This window comes from Panthera tigris, chromosome D4, assembly GCF_018350195.1.
Source record: "Panthera tigris isolate Pti1 chromosome D4, P.tigris_Pti1_mat1.1, whole genome shotgun sequence".
NCBI classification, from domain to species: Eukaryota; Metazoa; Chordata; class Mammalia; order Carnivora; family Felidae; genus Panthera; species Panthera tigris.
Window position 1 is genome coordinate 45,939,984 of NC_056672.1, and position 24,241 is coordinate 45,964,224.

Consider the following 24,241-nt stretch of genomic DNA (forward strand, 5'->3'; position numbering starts at 1 on the left):
GAAAAAGTCAAGCCGAATTGATTTTGTCTGCAGAACCTGGTTTAAAGGGGATTTTGAAATTATCACCAGATGTGATCTTTGATGAAAGAGGTTGGGGAGGGAGGTTTGTGTAGAGCACTTGAGAAACCTACCTGGTCACTTTGGGATACACAGCACACTCGAAGTCTAAACCTCAGACTTCATATACTTGTTTCCTTTTGCCTCCCCAGTAAAGTCTTCATCCATCCCAAGACTCTTAATATGTTGCTCAGGCAGATACCACTGCTGGAAGCCGGAAGCTGGAAGCTGGCAGTGGAGTGGGGTGGGGAATGAGTTTGGGGGATCGTTTTTGCTTTTCTTGGGCTTTACTGGATATCTGTGCTTCCCTATTTCCCACCCCCCACCTCCCCCACCATCCTCAGCTCTGAGTTCAGAGAGAGGATCTGCACTCTCTGTGGGCCGTGGCTCAGAGAAAGCGTTATCTGGTCTCCTAAACCATATGGATCAGTTCGCCATGAACTTTCATAGGCTCCAGTCCGCACATTAGACTTTCATCTGGTCTGCCACTGACATTCTAGACCATTGTTCCTCCATTTCATGGGCACACTGTTGGTGGTAAAAGAGAGGATTTTAGATGCTACATGGGTAAATCTTTTATTTTGATTGTTATATATTTAAAAATATTTTTTTAACGTTTTATTTTATTAGAGACAGAGACAGAGCGTGAGCAGGGGAGGGGCAGAGAGAGAGGGAGACACAGAATTCAAAGGAGGCTCCGGGCTCCAAGCTGGCAGCACAGAGCCTGATGTGGGGCTTGAACCCACGAACACGAGACCATGATCTGAGCCGAAGCCAGAAGGTGAACTGACTGAGCCACTCAGGTGCCCCTTGATTGTTACGTATTTTTAATGCATAGGAAGAACATTCATTTCCATTGATGCAACGATATTAAGTTTCTGTAATGTCTTTAATTCTTCATTTAAAAATTTTTAGTTTTTATTTTAGAGAGAGAGAGAGAGCACAAGCAGAGGAGAGGGGCAGAGAGAGAGAGAGAAAGAGAGAAAGAGAGAGAGAGAACCCCAAGCAGGCTCCACAATTAGCATGGAGCCTGATGTGGGGTTCAATCCCATGACCCTGGGATCATGACCTGAGCCAAAATCAAGAGTTGGATGCTTCATGGACTGAGCCACCCAGGCACTCCTAATTCTTCTTTAAACGCATTTATTCACATTACAAGTGTGTGTTGATTTAAAGACAAACATTAAAAGAGTTCTGGAGGATCTCAGGTGTGGCAGAAGACATGAAGGTGGCATGTGAATGGGTGAGGTTAGCTAAGCACTGTAGTAGACCCTAGGCTAGCTCCTTGCTTCTTTCCAGGCCCGCAAACTATTAGACTCCAGAGTCAAGATGTCCTTTGCAGGTTGGCCTTTACCTTGAGAATGTTAGGCAATGATGGGGAAACACACCTCAGCAGGTTCTAGGGGACCTTTAACCTAGAGAGTGGTGAAGAATATGAAAGGAGGAGGCACAGGAAATGACTGAAATAGAGAAAAGGACATTTTGACTTAACAGTTGGATTTGTGAAGGTTTCCTGAAAGAGAGAAGCCTCAGTTGACTAGCAGGAGCTAGCCAGGCGAAGAAGAAGAGGGAAGAAATGATGTATTCTACTCTCATTTCTTAAACCATGAATGCAAATTTTGAGCTCTTCGTTAATTTGAGAGAGATGGGAAGGGCCAGGCTATCTGTAATTTCATTTCTGACACAGGCTTTCGAGTGTATGCAGTTTGGTATGTACCTCTTTTCCTGTGAAGGACGGAAGGAACAGGGTAACGGTCTTCCCTGTAACCAGTCCCACCACAGGCAACTAGGGCAATAGCAAAATAGGGCAACCACCTGACGGATGGCCACTCGTCTGAAACAAAAGCAGAAAAGAGAAGGAATTTCTTCCTGTATTTAACATGTTCCAGAAATGTCCCATTTCCTTGTTTGGGAGTGTCTTCCAGCAGGGAAACTGTTTCTAAGAATGAGGCTCTGCTTAAATCTGGAGGGGACACGAGGAGAGAGCAGTGCCGGGGATCTTGCTCTTCTTGGCAGTTTTTATCTTTTCTTCTTTTTAAAAAATCTATGTATTTATTTTGAGAGAGAGAGAGAGAGAGAGAGCGAGCATCAGTGGGGTAAGGGCCGAGCAAGAGGGAGAGAGAGAAGACCAAACAAACTCCACACCATCAGTGCAGAGCTGGATGCGTGTGGACCTCAAGATTATGACCTGAGCCAAGATTAAGAGTCAGACACTTAACCGACTGAGCCACCCAGGTGCCCCTATATTTCCTTCTTTATCTTTCCTCCTTTTTTAAAAATTATTTTTGTTTAATGCTTATTTATTTTTGAGAGAGAGAGGCAAATGTGAGCAGGGGAGGGGCAGAGAGAGAGGAAGACACAGAATCCAAAACAGGCTCGAGGCTCTGAGCTGTCAGCACAGAGCCAGATGTGGGGCTAGAACCCATGGGCCGTGAGATCATGACCTGAGCCAAAGTCAGACACTTAACTGACTGAGCCGCCCGGGTGCCCCTATATTTCCTTCTTAAGGTATGCTTGATAGAAAAGTCAACTACTGGCAACCTCAGCTTGGAGGGGTTTGAGTTCTTTTTTGAACATGAACAAAGAAATACAAATAATATGCTCTTTCAGAGTAATGTAGAACAGGGATGTCTAATAGAAATATAAACTGAGCCACATTTATCCTTTAAAAAAACTATTTTAAACGTTTATTTTTTTGAGACAGAGAGAGACAGAGCATGAATGGGGGAGGGGCAGAGAGAGAGAGAGACACACAGAATCCTTAGCAGGCTCTAGGCTCTGAGTTGTCAGCCCAGAGCCCGATGTGGGGCTTGAACCCACGAACTGTGAGATCATGACCTGAGCCAAAGTTGGACACTTAACCGATTGAGCCACCCAGGCGCCCCTACATTTGTCATTTTTAATAAACATATTACAAAAATAAAAAGAAATAGGAAATTAATAATATATATTATTTAACTCAATATATCTAAAATATTTTAATGTGTAATTAATATACAAAATGCTGAAATAGTTTTCATTTTTTTCATGAAATAATTTGATATTGGCAGCGTATTTTCCACTTAGAGCATATGTTAATTAAGATGTTAAATTGTCACTGGAAATAATGTTTAAATTTTATAACATATGCGGTTGAAAAAGTAGACATATATCTAAAATGTTTCAAATATACTTAAAGTTTTCCAATAACTGAATTGAATCTTAGTTTAATATAAATCATTATATTTATTATTTCAATTAACTTAAGTTAAATGAAAATAAAATTTTATTTCTGCAGTTCCACTTAACTATGTTTCAGGCAGTCAGTACTCCATGAGGCTGAGTGACGACCAGATTGGACCATAGGATAGGAGAAAAAAATAAAAATGATTTTTTGGGGTCACTTTTAGCCCCTTTTCTTCTGTAATGATGACCAAGGTAGGAATTTCATAAGAAACCATATGTATGAAAACATATTGGACAAAGCTCAGAAAACCTCATTCTAGATCAAGATCCGTCGTTAATCAGGTTTTCCTCTCCTGTAATTCAAGGAGAATGGCACCTGTTCCTCTACCTTGTTGGTTTTTGCAGAAGATACTTTGAAAGTTTCATTGAGGGCCATAAATAATGGATTCATGGGGTTTGAATGGTCCTCAAATATCTTAACCAATGGTTCTTGATTGCTTGTCCACAGACCAAGCATGTGCTTTCCTCATGGCATTCTCTTATAACCCTTTTCCCCAAATCTTTTTTTTTTTTTAATGTTTTAAATGTTTTATGTATTCCATGCTCTGAGCTGTCAGCACAAAGCCCGACGCAGGGTTTGAACTCACAAGCTGTGAGATCATGCCCTGAGCCGAAGTGGGACGCCCAACTGACTAAGCCACCCAGGCGCCCCTTACCAAACCTTTTTGTAACTGGGTTTAACAACTCCAGTTCCTCCGAAAAAATCCCCACCACCATCCCGTGTCATGACTTCAATTTCATTACTCTGGACCCTCTCTCCTGAACATGTTCTTGTTTGTATTATCCTTCATTATGATGGCTTGAGATGAATGTACTTAAGATAAGATTTGATAAGTGTGAGGCACAGTAGGGCGGTCATCTTCCTGATCTAGATACCACGCTTCTATTAATGCAGCCTCTTGCTTTTGTTATTTGCTTGCTTTTCAATTTTTTTGAAACCACAGTCTCTTGCTTCACATCAAGCTTATCAGTAACTGAAACCCCCATTTTCCTTCTTCCTGTACTTGTTTAATTTTGTTTTACTTTTTGAAATGCTTCACCTTTTTTTTTTTTTTTTTTTTTGATACAAAAAGAAAGCTGATCTTGCCTCTATACCATTTGAGGCAGTTAGATTTCTTTTTACCCCATGCAACATTTTAAACCATATTGTATTCAGTTTGAACAGAGAGTGTCAGGGGGTGAAGGGTTTTAGGTAAGTACCTCTCAAACTTTAATGAACACATGTCTACGCTGTAGCTCTTATTAAAATGCAAATTCTGATTCAGTAGATCTGGGGTAATGTCCAAGATTTTACATGAGCAAGCTCCCATGGACTACATTTTGAGTAAAAAATTCTTAGGGTGGGGCGCCTGGGTGGCTCGGTCGGTTAAGCGTCTGACTTCGGCTCAGGTCATGATCTCACGGTCCGTGAGTTCGAGCCCCGCGTCGGGCTCTGTGCTGACAGCTCAGAGCCTGGAGCCTGTTTCAGATTCTGTGTCTCCCTCTCTCTCTGCTCCTCCCCTGTTCATGCTCTGTCTCTCTCTGTCTCAAAAATAAATAAACGTTAAAAAAAAAAATTAAAAAAAAAATTCTTAGGGTATCTGAAGGTTTTTTTTTTTTTAAACCACCGATCCTCCTTCCACATTTTCTTCATTATCACAAGAATATACATTTTCTCACTGTAAAACAGCTCTCTGAGAGCCTTTAAAATCTTAGCTGGGGCTTATGTATGTAGAATTTTGAGATTCTCATTTCCTTAAGGGAAGAGGAGCCGTGAATACCCTTCTTTTGGGTTTCCTCATAGTCTGATAGGATGAAGACCGTTGATCACGGTGTCCATTTTTATTGAGTTTGTTTGGCTCCCAACAAGAGCTAGGGAAACCTTAGGGAAGGCGGTGTCCATCAAGGCAGTTGTCAATCTCTGGAAAATATTTTTCTGATTGGTCTTGTTTCGTATTTTAACTTTATTTTCCTCAGTTCTGATTCATTTTGTCAAAATTAAAAAGAAGTCAGTGCGAAACGTAAAATGTGCGAGATCATTTAATTTCACTGGAAGGTGGAAGAGAGAGGAAGGCTGAGAGAGGGTGAGGAAACGATTTGTGGAGAAGTGAATTTAGTCCTGTTGGAAGGTTTGGGGCCCCTCAGTGCCACTTATACTCCCAGATGCAGACCCAAAGTGAGGTAAAATTGAGGAGCTTCTGGGGCGCCTGGGTGGCTCAGTCGGTTAAGCGTCTGACTTCAGCTCGGGTCGTGATCTGGCGATTGGTGGGTTTGAGCCCCGCGTGGGGCTCTGTGCTGACAGCTCAGAGCCTGGAGCCTGCTTCGGATTCTGTGTCTCCTCCTCTCTCTGCCCCTCCCCTGCTCCTGCTCTGTCTCTCTCTGTCTCTCAATAATAAATAAATATTTAAAAACATTTTTTTTTTTAATTGAGGTGCTTCTTTTTTTTTTTGAGAATAGAAATTTGTTCCAGGTTTGTTATTTTTTCTCTTCTCTTGACTTCTTTATCATCCATCGATCTATATTCCCCTTAGATGTCCCTGTCCCTCCTCTACCGTTACAGCTTTTTCCTTCTTCATCTTCTTGGGTTCATCTGGCTTCATATTGCACTCGTCACACTGTTTTGAGATTTTATGTTTCTTGAAGTGTCTTTCTAGTAATCCAGATAGCCCTCAGTTGAGACCTTTAATGTGGTTTCAGTACAGTCATATGGAGCAGCACTGTTTTACAGAAATGAATTTGACTGAATCTGCCTGTTCACCAAAGTTGACAGGAGGTAGGAAAAAAAAAAACAAAAAAAAAAAAACTAGGTGCACTTCACACTTACAGTCTGAAAGTGTGGTAGTATTTTGTGCTCTTCACTAAATCTCAGAGGTAGTGTTGAGTGAATAATCACAGAAGGTATGAGATATTAAGGAGTCCCAGTTTGGCTGGCTTTGTGCAGCCAAATGCAGCCAGCCCTGTTTGTGTGTGAAGGGGCTGGGCTTTCCCCAAGCTGTTGGTAATGATGCAAGAACAGACTTTCCCCTGTCTGGATCCCTGGAGTAAAATGGCTGCCAAGATATTTTAGAACAGAACTTGAAAAGTATGTACCGACCACTGGAACATTGTAACAAGAGTCCTTTGATATTTTTGTGTTCACTGTGACTGAGCTGGCATCTGTTTCCTCTTAGGTAAGGATTCTTAGGTATCACTGGTTGATGCAAGCTTGTGACCTGGCTACTTCTGTTCTGAATACACTGTGGTGGGGGGTGGCCCTATTTGGATTGTGGAATCTTTCACGAGCAGCAGTTTACAGATGAGTTCTAGTGGAGCCCATCAGGGAGAAGAAAGAAACCAAACACAACAGGGAATGTTTGACAATTGAAACCAGTCCTTGCTTGTGTGGTCCTGTGTTTTCACCACATCACTCTGTGAAAATGGACTGCTGAGAGGAAGACTGAATTTCTGATAGTTTATGAAGCCAAAACCCTGTTGACGGCTCTTTATAAGGTACAGGAGAAAATGGCAAAACCCTCAGAACTTCAGGGAAGTTACTTAATAGCTTTGATTACCACAGGCCACCGGGCTATTGGGTCATGGGATCATGGCTACATGACGACAAAAATAGGAGGGTGGGCCAAGCCAGACTCAGAAACAATTCCAAAATGCACTAGGACCTTCCAGGAGGTTAGTTCTTTATATATATATATATATATATATATATATATGCTTTTAAATAGAGTGGTTTTTTTTAATTGAGAATTTAATTTAGTTGAGAGTTAACCTATGCTCATTAAAAATATAAAATGTCAACAAGCAGAAAAATAAAAATGCTCCCACTGCCTAGGATCAACCCCTCCCTTCTGACTGTGGTTCATTCTTTTTGTTGTTGTTTTGTTTCCTATGCTTTGAACAAAAACGTAATTATGTCCATATGGTAGATACGATTTGACTCCTTTTTAAACGTTAGCTTGTACCCTAAGTCTGTTTCAAAGTTGTCATGAACATTTTTTCATGTAGGTTTTAATGGCCGCTTTGTAGATTTATGCCGAAAATTACTTACTCGTCCTTGTATTGTTGGGTTTTTTTCTTTTGTTTTCTTTTTTTCTTTCTTTTGCGAGGGCGGGGGGGGGGGAGGTTATAACTAAGGCCATGTTTGAATGTCCTGGATTAATTCTCCAGAACTGATTCTCAGGGAGATTATTTACTTGTACATAATGGGCAGAATCTAGTGGATTTATGAGTGACCTCTTGGGTGATTTAAAAGGACAGTGTTGTGGAAGCCAGTGTCTGAGACTGTCTTGCCAACCAAGAGTTGGGGCTTGAAATAGTGAAGTCATTCTCTGCTCCAGCCTCACCTGCCACCACCCGGCTTGGCCCCGTCTGGCTTGAACCAAACTCCTATGTTGAGCTTAAGGAAAAAAATAAAACGAAACACATGAACATAGGGGAAGAAGAAAAAAAAGAGAAAGAGAGGGAAGCAAACCGTAAAAGACTTTTAACTGCAGAGAACAAACTGAGGGTTGATGGAAGGAGATGGGCAAAGGATGGGCTAAATGGGTGATGGGCATTAAGGAGGGCACTTGTGACGAGCACTGGGTGTTATATGTAAGCGATGAGTCACTAAATTCTACACCTGAAACCAAGTTTACCATATATGTTAACTAACTAGAGTTTAAATAAAAACTTGAAATAAAGAAAAGCGGGGGGAATCCTAGGGATGAAAGAAACGAGCACTAATTGCTCTTCTGAGCACAGCATGCAAATTGATTCACAAGGGCCCCTGGCACATGCCTGTGCTCAGTGAACTAAAATGTCTCCTTCAAGTGTTTTTATGACTGGGCTCCTGTGGGAGGTGGGGTGGGGTTGGGGGTGGGCTTTTTTTTTTACTAGTTGTGTAATCTTGGACAAGTCTCTCACCTCCTCTGACACTCAGTTTTTCCATCTGGCACTCAACCTCTTGTACGGTTATTGTGACAGTTGGAGAAAATGTGTGTGAAAGAATTAACATAGCATCAAATCCATAATGGATACTCCATAAAAGTCAGCTATCATTACCATTGTCATTACCTTTTGTGTGTGTTGTACTAATCTCTCTTCCCGAGGGCTTCACTCTCTTCCCTTTGCCCTTTAGATACCCCCCAGTCACAGGCTGGGGGTACAGCTTCAACCACAATGTACCTTTCTGAAATCGAGATGTTTCACCTTCAATAAAGAATAACGGCACTCTTGCTGATCTGACCACAAGACCCACCCACCCCCAGAAAATGACATCTCTCCCCTGGTCCCCTTTACCTGAGCTTCTACCTTTTTTACATCCATCTTTACTTCTACCTGAGCTTAAACTTTAGCTATTGGCTAAGGCAGGAATCACTCAGGACTTCACGTTTGGAGAAGAGTGCATAATTATGTATACCATGTATCTGTGGTAAATATGGTGCTGTACAAAACATATAGAGTATTGTGCTCATTAACTTCATTTAGAATCAGGATACTTCACTCTGGTTAGCTGGTAGTTGGAGGAGTCAGACCTGAGCAGGGGAAGATCCAAATCACAGACTAGATCTTCCCATTTGGCTGAACCACATAATCCGGGCATGGGAGTGAGCCACGGGAGGAAATCTGGAAAGACGTGCAATATCATAGGATGCTTCCTGACTGCTTATAATTAAAAGTCCAGGTTGGAGAAAGGGAATTGGAATCCAGAAGTTCTAAGTGTGGGATTTGTTCACTGAAGAAGAGGCTTGTAAGCAGGAGAGGGACATGAAACAGAAATTACATAATTAGACTTATGTCAGAACAACGATGATGATGATAATTGCAACAGCTTGCTATATGCCAGTCCCTGTACTAAGAACTTTACATATTTAATTCATTTAATCTTCTTCATTTAAAAAAAATTTAAATTATGTTTATGTATTTTTTGAGAGAGAGAGAGAGGGAGGGAGGGAGAGAATAAGCCAGGGAGGGGCAGAGAAAGAGGGACGGAGAGAATCCCAAGCAGGCTCCGTGCTGTCAGCACAGAGCCTGATATAGGGCTCAAACCCACAAACTGTGAGATCATGACCTGAGCTGAAAGCAAGAGTTGGACACTTAACTGACTGAGCCACCCAGGAGCCCCTAATCTCCTTTAATAGGTATTAGTATCATCCTCATTTTTCTGATGAGAAAATGGAGTCTTAGAGAGATGCATTACTTGCTCAAGATTATAGGCCTGTTAATTAGTAATGCAAGGGTTTGTTCTTCTCTAAAGCTTAGGTGCAGATAAATAAATCTTGCAGCACTGAGAAGGATAGATTGAATGTGGCAAGGGCCAGGGGTACTGGATGCAAGATGACCACTAATAGAGTAATTTCAGTATTCAGGAGAGACATGAGGGTCTGTAGTAAAACAGCTATAGTAAGGATGTGAGGAAGGTACAGAAATGAGACCTGGTTAGTAGGTACACTATAGCAGTGGCTCCTAAATCTCCATGAACATCAGATTCTCTGTGAAGTCTTGTCTCTTTGTTTGTCTGTTCATTCATTCATTCATTCATTCATTCAAGTAAACTCTACCCCTGATGTGGGGCTTGAACTCACAACCTTGAGATCAAGAGCCATATGCTCTATTGACTGAGCCACCTAGGCGCCCCTGTTTATTTATTTTTGAATGCAGATTCCCACGACATACCTCGGGCCTTCTGAACCAGAATCTCTGGGGTAGACTTGGTATTTTTACAAAACACCCTAGTTCTGAAACTCTGCCAGGTTCAAGAACCACAGCTCTATTGACCTTGATCTAGATGTTTGGGGTGGAACATGAGAGGGAGGATTTTAGGATAACAGCCAGGTTTCTGAATTATGTGACTGAGTGAATTATGGGTACCCTCTGCTAAGTCAGGAAATAACAGTAGTCTTGAAGGACCTGTGGGAAGTTGGATATCAGAGTCTAATGCTTGGAGTAGAGGTCAAAGCTGCAGATTAAGATGTGGCGATCATTTGGTATTTGGAGAGTGGGTGCTCTGTATTTTACATGGAATTTTTAAAATACCCAAACCTTCAATTTTCTCTCAATAGTCAAATAATCACTCTATATCTTAAATGTATTTCCTTTCTTTAACAAAAATTTTTTTCTAAGTTTACTTATTTTGAGAGAAAGAGAGAAAGGGCATGAGTGGTGTAGGGGCAGAGAGAGAGAAGGGGAAGAGAGAATCCCAAGCAGGCTTTGCACTGCCAGTACAGAGCCAGACATGGGGCTCAAACCCATGAACCATGAGATCATGACCTGAGCCGCAGCCAAGAGTTGGATGCTTACCGACCCAAGCCACCCAGGCGCCCCTACATTTCCTTTCTGACTCTTGACTGAGTCTACTGCTTTTTAAATTTGTTACCATTTCTTTATAGTCCTTAAGGGCCATCCACTATTATAACCACTTATTTGTACCATCTCACTGGGGTCAAACCAACAACTTGTTGAAATAAAATGTATTATCTTTATGTGTTAGATGCAAAGATCAAGGGAGGTTTTGTAACTTGACCAGATGGTTGAGCCAGGACTTGAACCCAAGACTTTCTGACTCCAGGCTCAGAGCTTTTGATCAGGCAGACAGTCTTCATATTATCTTTGTAAAAGAAGCAATACAATCTACCACCAGTAACTTTTGCATGCTAATTCCAAAGTATGTTTAAATACTGAAAAATTCATTTAGAAAAATGAGTTTAATGGTGTTCGAGAAATGAGATGCTTTCTAAATTATATTTAGTAAGATGAATTTATGTACACTTCCCACAGATCGGCAGGATTAGACTGTTCAAAGTACCTTCTGACCTTTGACCAAGAGCATGTGGAGTAGTCTACATTTTCTGCACTTTCAGAGAGTGAAAGGGGGCGAGTAGGAGTGTGGCATTGGTTTGCTGCTGGGAAATTCTGTTGCATGGTCTGGCCCCCTGGGATTTTCCCAACTTGCTTTTCAGGGCACGGGGTATATCCCGCTTTGGGTTGAAACTAGATCGGCTTTTGGTAAGCCCAAGTTGAAAATATGTCCTAGCACTAGCATTGTTTTTCCTTAGGTTTGGATAAATACAGATATCTGCCAAGTCTTCTTGGTAGCACTGATAAGTATGAAAGAGGCTAATGAAAAATATGCAGGCCATTATGAAGATTGGCAGGTTAAAATTGATACACTAAAAGAAATTGCATTCTTTTCTACAAATGAGTCATATGGCTGAAACTATGTGGTATTATTTTGACCGACAACTGTGATAATGATATTTAATCTAAGTGACAGATATCTGGATAATACTGACACTCAAATGACAACTCAGGCAACAATGCCCCACTTTTTGTTATGTGAGCAAAAGAAATGCTAAAATCATTTTCCCGGAGGGATCTCAAATATGGTAATACTATCATAGCTTTAATAATTCCTGATAAACTGTAATTACTAAAATTTATGATAAAAATAACTTCTACCAATGTATAAACCATGGAAATATTGGGGCCGTCCGTGATCAAGGAGAAAAAGTCTGTCAGTTAATTTAGAGTTAGGTAGCTAGACTTTGCCCCCAGATCCATAGAAGTGTAAAGTAAGGGAAATTTTACCTAGCGGTGAAAAGGCAACCTTACCATAAAGTAGGTTTCCCCCAACCCCACCCTGCAAAGTACATTCCTTATTCCCCAGGTGTGCCTGTTTGCCTGTTTATCCCCAAGTCCCAGCCACACCTACTCCCTGTTCTGGCCCCACACCAAGGAACATATAAAAAGCCCCTCCCTTTAGATCTCAGAGTATCTTAGAGTCATTATTGATTCTTGACTCCCTCCCTTCCCCCACCATGTCTAGAGAAGTTTTCCAGTCTCTTTTCTAGTCCAGTTGGCATACCGTAGGTGTTAAATGTCTATTTCTTGTCTAGATTTGTTCTTGACTTTTGGTTTTCTATTTCTCTACATCTTTTAACTTGTTGTTTTGAACCCACTTTATAACCTCTTGAATTTGTCCTTTGGTATTGGGCTGTACAAATGCAGGATATTTCAATGGAAATAATATGGGATTTGAATTCATAAAGACCTTGCGTTCAAATCTTTGTTCCACTCTTTACTAGCTCTGTAAACTCTAGCAAATGACTCCCTTTCTTTGGTCCTCAATTTTACATCTTTAAAATTGGACAAAATTGTCTGTCTTGAAGAGTTATTATTGAGTCAGAATAAGTGCAAAGAACCTGATATCCCTTACATGCTCAAGCAATATCTCAATATTTGTCGAATGGCGTTTCCTGTCTTCTCATGGCTCCGTCCAGATCCTAATTCAGCCATTTCTTTAATTCCATTCATTCTAGGGTGGGAAATAAAGCCAAGAATTATGCTTAGAAAGCATTTATAACACAAATAACCTGAGAGCGGTGAATTGGAGGTTTATATCCTACTTCATTTACTATCACTAAAATTACCTGTCAGGGCAGATTAAATATTTATACGTTCTATGCATGGGTGACATAAAGATGCCCGTTGACAGATTCCACATGTAAGTGAATTTCTTTTAAAAATGAAAGGGTCTAACAAAGTCCAATAATGATCTTATCTCTTCCCCGTGATAACTATTGTGCAGCCTTAAAAAATAGATCAAATTCTTAAAAAGAACAACAATAACCACTTTTTTACTGCGGTGGGATTGCCCTTGCGTATCATTTTCCTGCTCACAATATCTGAGGGGTTGGGATAGGGGAAAAGGATTATCGGTTAATCAATGTTTTTTAACCCCCCTAAGATTATTATTTTTTTGAGAGTTTACTCCATATGGACCCTGAAAAAAACTACCATCTTCTACTTTTAACCTTGTATTTTTAACCTTTTTGCACCCCTCAGACTTGTTAAAATCTTGTATTAATAATGCAAGCTCATGGCAAACAATGTAGATTGCCTACCCAACAGCCATTCCCTTCATACTTCCTTGGCAAGAGAACCCCAATATTGTTGTTATTAGGCCTGGTATCTTCAGTAGTCCCTCTGGTGGGCAAATGGGGGTTGGGCTAAGGCCTAATTGGTAGTTTCTTTTTTTTGGCGATGTTATTTAGATATAGGCATGAGGTACAACCTTGCTAATGAAATGTGAAGGAAAACTTGGGAAACTTTTGAGTAAGTTTCCTTTGCTCTTGAAAGGGCCAGAAGACAGTGGTTCACACTTTCCTGAATCTGGTCATTGGTAGATGAGGAGTTGGTGTCTTGGAAGCTGTCTTGAGATCATGAGGGAATAAATCTGAAGACAAAACCACGTGCTAAGAATGGCAGAGAACCTGGGTTTTGATGATGTCTCTGAGTCACTGACTGAATCTGCTCTGAAACTATTAGGAGACAGTCCTTACTGGTTAAGGTAACTTTTAGTTGTGTTTCCTTCCTTCCTTCCTTCCTTCCTTCCTTCCTTCCTTCCTTCCTTCCTCTCTTTCTCTTTCTTTCTTTCTTTCTTTCTTTCTTTCTTTCTTTCTTTCTTTCTTTCTTTCTAAATGTTTATTTATTTTTGAGAGAGAGAGACAGAGCATGAGTGGGGGAAGGGCAGAACGAGAAGGAGACACAGAATCCGAACCAGGCTCCAGGCTCTGACGGTCAGCGCTGAGCCGGATGCAGGGCTTGACCTCATGGACCACGAGATCATGACCTGAACTGAAGTCAGATGCCTAACCAGCTGAGCCACACAGGTGCACCTTAGTTGTGTTTTCTATTACAAGCATTGGAAAACATCCTAACTGATTAATATTAAAGACATCCCTCACCATTTGCACTTATTTTTCAGAGATGGTTAATAGAAATTTCTATGGTTGGCTATAACATTTGTCCTAACTAGTTTGAGTTTTCCAAAAGACAGTCGGTCTTGGGGTGCCCGGGTGGCTCAGTCGGTTAAGTGTCGACTTCAGCTCAGATCATTATCTCACGGTTCATGCGTTCAAGCCCGGTGTCAGGCTCTGTGCTGACAGCTCAGAGCCTGGAGCCTGCTTTGGATTCTGTGTCTCCCTCTCTGCCCCTGCCTGCTTGCACTATGTCCCTCCCTCTCTCAAAAATAAAATAGAAACAGTAAAAAAATACAAACATTAAAAAACAAAAAGACAATGTCAAAAATTAAAAGCATGACTTGATTAGCAGCTGTTGGGTCTAGTGTTTTCCAAATTTCTATCATTTATTTTTATGATTTTGTCTCCCCTTTTTCAAATTAGATACATTCCTTTAAAAAATAAATTTTCTCACTAGCTATAAATTGAAAACCAATATTATTTGCCTTAAAGAGAAGGTAATTATAAAAAGAAATGCCATGAGTAAAGAGATGTTATTAAATTCTTGCCAGATATATATGCCTTTGAAGACTGAGCCTGAGGCTTGCTCTCTCTGTTGAAAAGAGAGACTAGGGAGTGTTCTAGAGGTGGTAAAAATAATCCTAACACCAACTGGACTATTTCTTTGCCATCACAGGAAGAACTAAAAGAGAACGTCAAGGGAGACATTTGGTAGCCATCTGAATGTATCTAATTGCCATGCCTGTGCCATCTAAAGTCATCCGGTGTTCCACCAGTGCTCTGTTCCTGGAACTGACCCTCCAGAGAGCCCTCAAAAGGGCCTGGCCTCCTGAGAAATTCTTACTGGAGTGAGGCTCAGGGTAACCCTGAGGAGAGGAGAAAGGCCTAAGAATCAGCCTTTTATTGATGCGATTATGAAGGGGCATAAGAATCCAATGTTGCTATGTTTTATTATACTTGGTAGTAAAGCAAGGACAAGCAATCATTTATTATTCTCTCCATGTAAGAGAGTTTTTGGAATCATGTGCCCTATTGAGAATTTCTGGAAAACTGTGGTTCTTCTACTCAGGAAAATGCACAATTACACACACACAGAATTTTCACATAGGATCAGAGGGCCCAAGGACCCTAGGCCAAGAAGCAGCATTCTTTATATTTTATGTGTGTTCTTTTATAGCTTACCGTGGGATTCAGTTCAGTGCAAACTGTGGTTGAGTGCAAAACATGGTTTTAGAATGTCTATACATGAGTAAGAGTAGTAGGTTAATTTAAATACACTAAACTGGAGAATTACTTTCCCCCCAACATCTACTTTGAATAGACATAGATTACACTGATACTGCCTTCCAGGAGGCTTCAAGAGATGAGGTCAGGCTCTATAAAAAGAAAATCAGTCAACTATATATATATATATATATATATATATATATATATATATATATATATTCATCCTTGTAAACTTTGAAACACCACTGAATGTACCCAGTAAAATTGTCCCTGAGCAAGCAGACTCCCCAGACTGGATGGAGTTCACAGGCGTTCCTTAGCTAGGATAAACAAAAATGACTAGGAACTTTGGATTGCCATTGTCTGAACTTGGGTGTCTGACTGGATCAGCAACAGCAGCATACCGCACACCTGCTTGTCAAACCAAAGAGAAACCCGATAGACACCTGCTTCTTACATTGTCAACCGAGCAAAGATATCACGTGATTCTAATTTGTGATGGTCCATTAGTCTTTAAAAACACCCTCCAACTTTTTTTTAGACAAATAACTTTTCCCTTAAAAGGGATAGGATAAATAGCAAGTTGAAATAGATGCTTTTAACCTCTAATTTTAAAATATAATATTAAAAACATTCAACTGTAGGGCTAAGACATTACAGATGTAATAAGACCCCAACTAGTTTTTGAAACAAATGTTAATGGGCTATGAAATTAAAAAAAATTTTTTTAAGTTTACTTATTTATGAGAGAGAGAGAGAGAGAGAGAGAGCACGAGTGGGGAGGGCAGAGAGAGAAGGAGACACAGAATCAGAAGCAGGTTCCAGGCTCTGAGCTGTCAGCACAGAGCCAGATGCAGGGCTCAAACCCACCAACCGTGAGATCATGACCTGAGCCAAAGTGGGATGCTTAACTGACTGAGCCACCCAGGTGCCCCTAAAATTTTTAAAATCATAAACTAAGCTTCTTAAAATTTTTTTCTTTAAATTGGTATGAAATTGAGCCAATGATTAATTTCAAACATTTGTAAACAGCTAAATTAAAACATTTTACTCCCAAACGTTACAAGAAGTGTTTGGATTAAAAATAGTTGATCAAAGTGATGTTGAAAAGGAGATCTGGAATTGGTGATATGCACCTGATTTAATTCTTTGCATAACAAATGTTTGAAAAATACTAGAAAAACCTTATAAAAGGTGAGGCGTTCATTATCTCTGAGTGAAGTTCCTTGGTTTATATTAAGAACCACCTCTCAGATTTCCTGTATTTTTTGGTTTACTTAAGGCTTGGCCAGAAATAATGAAAAGTATCAAATGTGTCAAATTTTTTTAAGATCAGTAAAGATGAATTTATCTGCCTTACTGGGTTGTGAGCTTAAATTTGTCCCTGGAAGGACTTTAGATTTAACTTCTTAATAATACTGTGGAAGCCATAATAATAATATTTCATGGCCATAAGTGAAATATGAAAATTTTATTTTTTTATCTTTAAGAGTTCTTTTTTCTAAACCAACAGAGATTGACTAAATTTAATTGATGGCAGACAAAGTCTAGTGATTCAGGCACAGAATCATTTGATGACAATGAATTCATTATGTTGACTTTTTTTGGCCTGCGGAAATGGAAACTTTTCCCCCTCAACTTCTTAATCTAACAAGTGGCACTATCCATGCATACATTTTCTTTACCAATATTGAAGCTGTTCATTGTGTGAACTTAATGAAGTGCATTGAAATATTCTTTTTTTATATACTTTTTTAAATGTTTATTTGAGAGAGAGAGTGTGCATGCATGCATGCTCGGGGGAGGGGCAGAGAGAGAAAGAGAAACAGAGAATCCAAAGAAGGCTCCAAGCTGTCAGTGCAGAGCCTGACGCAGGGCTGGAAGCCACGAATCATGAGATCATGACCTGAGCTGCAGTTGGACACTTAACCAACCGAGCCACCCAGGTGTCCCCGCATGGAAACATTCTTGATGAGTGTATGAGGAATAACGTTTGAATAAAACAATAAAGCCCTTTTAGGATTACGCAATGCACAAATTCATTATCCTTTCTGTAACAGTAGGTAAATTTGGGTGAAACCATCTATAGGCTAGCAGGCTGAAATTTAAGACTAGGTTGTATGAGATAATGAAAATAGACTGGCAGTTCTTTTATGGATACTTCAAAGTCCTGAGATCAATACTCACATGTACTTGAGTACACATATATTTGTCAAAGGAGTGTCTATTTATTTATTTTATTCTCAAGAATTAAACTGTCCGATAGTTGAACAATACTTTGAATTGGTCAGTAGTAATGAATATTTCCTAATAAATAATCCCCTTCAAACAACAATCAGTCTTAAATCTCACTGAAAGTCCCGTTTAGGCGCCTGGGTGGCTCAGTCGGTTGTGTGTCCGACATCGGCTCAGGTCATGATCTCATGCTCAGTGAGTTCGAGCCCCGCATTGGGCTCTGTGCTGACAGCTCAGAGCCCAGAGCCTGCTTTAGATTCTGTCTCCCTCTCTCTCTGCCCCTCCCCGGCTCACGCTCTGTTCTCTCTGTCTCTCAAAAATGAATAAACGTTAAAAAAAATTAAAAAAAAAAAAAGAAAGTCCCGTTTAGATTCTTAGAAATAATCTTGGTTCAAGGCAGTAAATGTGCTGATTTAATCCCAAGGCAGTGATTTTAGTGTGATCCCAGGGCTACCAAAGCAATCACCTGAGAGCTGGTTCAAAGTGTAGATCTCCAGTTCTCTGGCCCACATCATTTTTCTGTTGACCAGCACTTGTGCTTTCTGCAATTTTAATAAATGTCCCAGATGATTTTATGCACTAGAAGGTTGAGACTGCTGAGTTTGAGTGTAGTCACTGGGGCTTCAAGTAATTTTCCCCCTTCCAGGAAGTAACGGTGGCACGCTTTTCTTTTTCTTATAGCCCTGGAGGGCAGATGGCAGGCTTTTTTTAGGGGGGAAGGGAGAATGGAGCTGAAAACATCATTGCCTTAGTCCTTCATAATCCCCTCCTCTTCTTTATCATCACCATCATTATAGCTTCTGTCATTTATTGAGCACTTACCATATGCCAGGCATTGTGCTAATAGCCTTTCAAACATGATCTCACTTAATCTTACAATGGGTTTTATGATTGCCAGTTTACAGTAGAGGAAATGGGGGCTTCAGTTCACACAGCTGGTATAGGACAGGACTGGGTAGTAAACCATGTGGTTTCTGGTGGTGGCTCTCAAATGGTTGTGACAATGTAAAAATAGAGAACTAATTGGGTGAAGGAGAAAGAGACGTGACATTTGTGAAGTACTTTCGGTCAACCAGGTATTTTACATGCGTGTTTATATTTACTACTCTCAACAAACTGTTGAAATGTCTATTTCTTTTTTTTTTAATTTTTTTTAAACATTTATTCAGTTTTGAGAGTGAGAGAGACAGAGCATGAGCAGAGGGCAGAGAGAGAGGGAGACACAGAATCCAAAGCAGGCTCCAGGCTCTGAGCTGTCAGCACAGGGCCTGACGTGGGGCTTGAGCTCACACAGTGTGAGATCGTGACCTGAGCTGAAGTCAGACGCTTAACTGACTGAGCCACCCAGGTGCCCCTGAAATGTCTATTTCTATCTTCACATTACAGGTATCAAAACTGAGGCTCAGCAAGTTTGCATATTCACCCAAAGTCACTGCTAATAGTGCAAAGGCTCAGATAAAACTGTCTGCTTTCCCTACCCCTTTCTCTCCACCAAACCCCAGCTCTAGGCCAAGAGTCAGAGTGCATAGGTTAAAATCTCCACTCTGCCACATACTAGATTTGGAATATGTATTATCGACAAATTACCCAATTTCTCTGTGCCTTGGTTTCTTCATTTGTAAAATAGAGATAATAATGGTATGAATTTCATCTGGATTTCATGAGGATTAAATAACTATATGTATACAATACCAATCACTTAGAATAGTGCCTGACATAAATCTGGCATTCTATAAGTATTATGATTATTAAATAATATAATAATAATGATTATTAAACCTTGAGAGCAGGAACTAGAAATGGAAATGGCAAAATGGAAAATGATTAATTTTAGAGAAAACTGACAGTTGTTTCTAGTTTTTTTCATCTATTCTAATTTTTTTTAAATTAAGTTTATTTATTTATTTTGAAAGACAGAGCAATTGGGGAGGGGCAGAGAGAGAGAGGGGAGGAGAGAGAATCCCAAGCAGGTTCCGTGTTCTCAGTGTGGGACCTGATGCGGGGCCCAAACCCACAAACCGTGAGATCGTGACCTGAGATGAAATCAAGAGTCAGACGTTTAACCTTCTGAGTCACCCAGGCACCCTTTTTCATCTATTCTAGTTGGAAGGAGTAAGTTGCACACTCCATCTTGCTGAACACAGTGCTTGGTAACCAGGGTTGGAAGAAATCCTTGTATATAGTGGTTGGTGGCCATAATGGTAATCAGGGAAAGAGACGTGTGGTGGGGGTGAGGTGGGGCTGCACTGGGAGTTGAGCTCTTGTTTACGAAAAGGAGACAGAGATTATTGCCACGACTCTGATTTGATCTATAGCTTTTCCTTCAAAAACCTACAATCATGATCATGCACTGGGAAAAAATGTGGCAAATGAGACAAAATGCATTACCTTTCATTTGTGCAATGTGTTTGCTCCTAGAATACTGTGGTTTTGGCTTCTGTAAGTTTCCTACAGGATAGTTTGGATAAAGATGGTGTCCGAAGGGCAAATGTTTTTTAAAAAACGATAATTAAGGGGCTACCTCATCTGACTTTGGACTCTTCAATCTTCAGACATGAAAGGAGAGAGGACAGAGAGGAAATCACAAGGGTGATAGGTTCTGTGGACACAGAATTATTCACCAACTCCCAAAGCCCTTGCTAAAGGTAGCCTTAGGATATGAAAAGGAAGAGTTGCTTAACACACTGGACGGTAAACCCTGAAGCGAATCAATTTCAGAAGTGATGAAAAATGAAGAGCTTCAAATAATATACAATTACATTTCAGAAAGACATTGCTTGAATGTCTCTTGTGGTCAAGACCTAAGCTGGGAGGGGTGTTAAGGAAGCAAAATGAAACAGTCCTCTAGACACTCAAAATCTAAAGCCACACATAAGTAAATTATACTACAAATGTGATGAATGCAACAAAAACTATACAAATGAGAAAGTATATAACCAGAACCAAGGAGTAAGTAGGTCAGAAGGAATCCTGTGTGGGTCAGCATAGTGGTTAGGGGCTGACCCCCAAGTGGGTAAAATGTGAGCCGAGTATTGAGGCATAAGTGCAACTCAGAGGACAGAAAGGAAAGAGGCATAGGGAATTCCAGAGAGAACAGCATACAAGAGGCAAACAATATAGGGAATTTGGGTAAATTATACAATTTTTTTTTGTTTTAGGGGAGCGTTGGGAGAGAATGAGGCAGAAGTTAGTATTTATTTATTTATTCAACAGATCTTTATCAAATACCTCCATGGTGCTAATCACTACATAAGCATTAGGGACACAAAGACGAATGAGACTGGATCCCACCGTCCATTCATTCATTCATGACCAGCAGTGTGCTAGGCATTGTATCAGGTACCAGAGATATAACGAGACAGCACGTATACTCCCTGCTTTCATTGAGGTTACAGCTTAGCTTGGACAGTCGAATAGTAGGTGCTGTGGACACAGCACTCAAATCCGTGATCTATATGCTATGATTGACCTTCCCACAACTTAAATCTGATCTTGTTATTCTCTGATTAAAATCCTATAGTGGCTCCCAGTAGTGCCTTCAAGTTAAAATCCAAGATCCTGAGCATGGCCTCACAGAATCCTTCACCAGCTGGCCGTTTCTCTAGCCTCAATTCGTCTCTCACCATGATGCTGGCCTTGGCTTCCGGGTATTCTGTCTGCATTCACGTGGAACTATCTGGAGGTATTCAAATGCCTTGTTATTTCCAGACTTAGAGCCTTAGTGCTTTTGTGTGTTTTGTTCCCTCTGCCCTTCTCCACCTGGCCATTCCCAGCTCATTCTTCAGACTTTCCTACTGTTCTGGCTCAAACACTAATAGTAAGTATATTGTGCCAGTATCTTACGGTTTCTGGAGAAATCAGCTGCTAAGAGGCTTCACCTTATTACCCTAATAACCCTCCATCCTTCCGTGTCACTGTGTTGGATTCGATGCCTTTGCTGCTGACTCCCATAGCTTCCTGCACTTATTTTTCTTTGCCTGCTGGATTTGCAGTGTTTGCGGTCTGAACGGTGTAGACAGGTGACCTGGGTTCCCACTTGCTGGGCTTATGGGTCAGACACAATCCCTTTGAGACATCAGGAAGTTTCTGTCCTCTTCCAAGCTCATCTTTAATCTTCCTGCTAAATTCCCTGCAGTTCGTATACATGACAAATGGGGTCAGAGTGACGTGGTTTGCTGTGTATGAGACAGAGAATCTGGTGTGTGTGCTAACTTCTAACTAGTCTGTTTGCTCATGTGGAGCACTTCTGGAAGGGCAGTGGGCAGTCAGAGACTTGGAGTGGGGGGCATAGTGATTAAACTGGGGCCATTTGGAGGAGAGTTTGGGACTTTGGGTCACCAACTCAGGTGATGGATGCCTGAGAAAGAAATCAGAAGGCAGAGGGGACGTGGGCAATCTGAGCCATAACTAAACTTGCCAGTGAAAGAAAGGTCTATTATTCTAATACCCTCATTTTGCCAAATGTTTTAATATTCTTGTACGTGTACCTTTATCATTTATGTGATCAACAGAACAGAAAGAATAAGAGGTATTTGTGCCTGAAACATCCCCTTGTCCTACCAGCTAGGCTGGTAGGCTAGAGGCTACCAGCTCTCGGAAAAAAAAATGCAGATCTTGTTCTGAGTCACAGCCCCCAAATGGAAGCTATTTACAATTCTGAAAATAATCATTTCCTTTAAAGGTGAAGGCTCTTATCATTTATGTGATGAAAACCAGGTAGGCAATAGTAGGTGCTAAAGACCGACTAGCCTGCCTGCCAGGGCTGTTTGCAGCGTTCTTTGTACCTTTTCAGCTGGGCTGGGGTTTCTTTCCTGTGGCTTGGCGCGACAGGCAGGCAGATGGCTCCTTGTTTTAGTCATATAGTTACTTTGTGGTTGAAGCTGTGAGTCAAGCCTTTAACTTTTGCTTATAGTTTAGAGCCAGGATGCAAAAGCGATAAATAAGATACCCCTTTCCATGACCTGCCTACTTGATTGGAATTTTGCAGGGCAAACTTAGAAGGTCACAGAATTCCTTTAGATATTAAGTGGAAAGAGCAACATATAGAATAGTGTATATATATAACATGGCACACGTTGTGTAAGAAAAAGGGGGGAATAATATGTATTTATTTATATGTGCTTGTATTTGTCTTATGAATAAACATGAGAAGGATTTAAAAAAAAAAAACCTGTTAAAGGTGGGAATGCCTGGGTGGCTCAGTCGGTTGAGATTTCAGCTCAGGTCATGATCCCAGGATTGTGGGATCAAGTCCCGAATCAGGCTCTGGGATGAGCTTGGAGCCTGCTTAAGATTCTCTGTCTAGATTTCTCTCTCTCTCTCTTTCTCTCTTGAGGCACCTGGGTGTCTTGGTTAAGCCTCTGACTCTTGATTTTAGCTTGGGTCCTAATCTCACTGTTCATGAAATCAAGCCCCACATCTGGCTCTGCACAGTGCAGAGCCTGTTTGGGATTCCCTCTGTGCCCCTCCCCTGCTCTCTCTCTCTCTCTCTCTCTCTCAAAATAAATAAATAAACTTTTTTTTTTTTTTTTTTTTTTTTAAAGATCCTCTCTCTCTCTCTCTGCCTATCTCCTCCTGCTCATGCGGTCTCTCTCACAATAAAAACAAACAAAAAACGGTTACAGGTGATTACCTACTGGAGCTGGGGTAAAGTTGGGAGCAAGAATTGGCTGTGTGTCTTTTTGTCCTCTTGATTTCTGAAACATGGTTATATGTCCTCTTTTCAAGTCTGTCAAAAGGCGTTACTTTCTTTTTCAACTGATACAAAATAAAAGCGGGAAAACAAAGTCCGTTTGGTAGTACAACACATGTCCGTGGTGTGTCTGCTTTCAGGGTAAACAAAATCTGTTCAGCGGCATAGGATGTTCCCGTCCCTCTAATAAAAGCTGCTGTCTTTAGAGCACCCACTCCATGCCAGTCACTTCCCTTCTAGGCTGGTAGTTACTGTTCATATTTTTAGATGATGAGACCAAGTCTCATCAAACTAAGATCAGAGAGTTAGTAGTGTCAGAGGCGTGCCTGAGTGGCTCAGTTGGTTAAGTGTCCGACTTCGGCTCAGATCATGATCTCACAGTTCATGAGTTCGAGCCCCGCATCAGGCTCTGTGCTGACAGCCCAGAGCCTGGAGCCTGCTTCGGATTCTGTGTCTCCCTCTCTCTCTGTCCCTCTCCTGCTTACGCTGTCTCTCTCTCTCTCAAAAATAAATAAACATTAAAAAAAAATTAAAAAAAAAGAAGTGTCAGAGCCTGCAGTTGGTGAAGCATCTGACTCTTGACTTCAGCTCAGATTCTCACAGTTTGTGGGATTGAGCCCCATGTCGGGCTCCGCACTGGCAATGTGGAGCCTGCTTGGGATTCCCTCTCTCTCTCCTTCTCTTCTGCTCCTTCCCTGCTTGCATGCTGTCTCTCTCAAAATAAATAACTAAAACATTTAAAAAAATAAATACACATTAAAAAAAGGAAGTGTTCAGAGCCTGTAACCGGCATCCTCTGACTTCAGATACAGTGTGCACTTTCCCCTATAATAAGCTGACCACACCTCCCTTATTGCAGATGTGTTGATTACTTCCAGGGGCTAAAGTACACATTCATTCAATAAATATTTATTGAATGCTCACCATGGACTAGGCACTGTGGCAATCCCTGGTGATGCGAGAAAAATAAGAGTGGTGAAGACAGACAAGGGAGCAAAAAATCCTGATACTGGGCAGGGAGTGCTCTGGATGGAATTAAGCACAGCGAGGGTGGCAGTACAAAAAGGACATTTAATTGAACTGGGGAAGT

The 24,241-nt window shown here is 40.9% G+C and overlaps 1 long non-coding RNA gene across 2 annotated transcripts in view; it reads left to right on the plus strand.

The window, feature by feature from the left end:
• LOC102959087 overlaps positions 1-24,241 on the plus strand; it is a 93,837-nt gene that overhangs the window by 44,738 nt on the left and 24,858 nt on the right. For both annotated transcript variants that reach the window (XR_006210856.1, XR_006210857.1), the window contains one exon: positions 20,980-21,141. This is a non-coding gene — a long non-coding RNA (uncharacterized LOC102959087). The remainder of the gene's footprint in view (positions 1-20,979; positions 21,142-24,241) is intronic.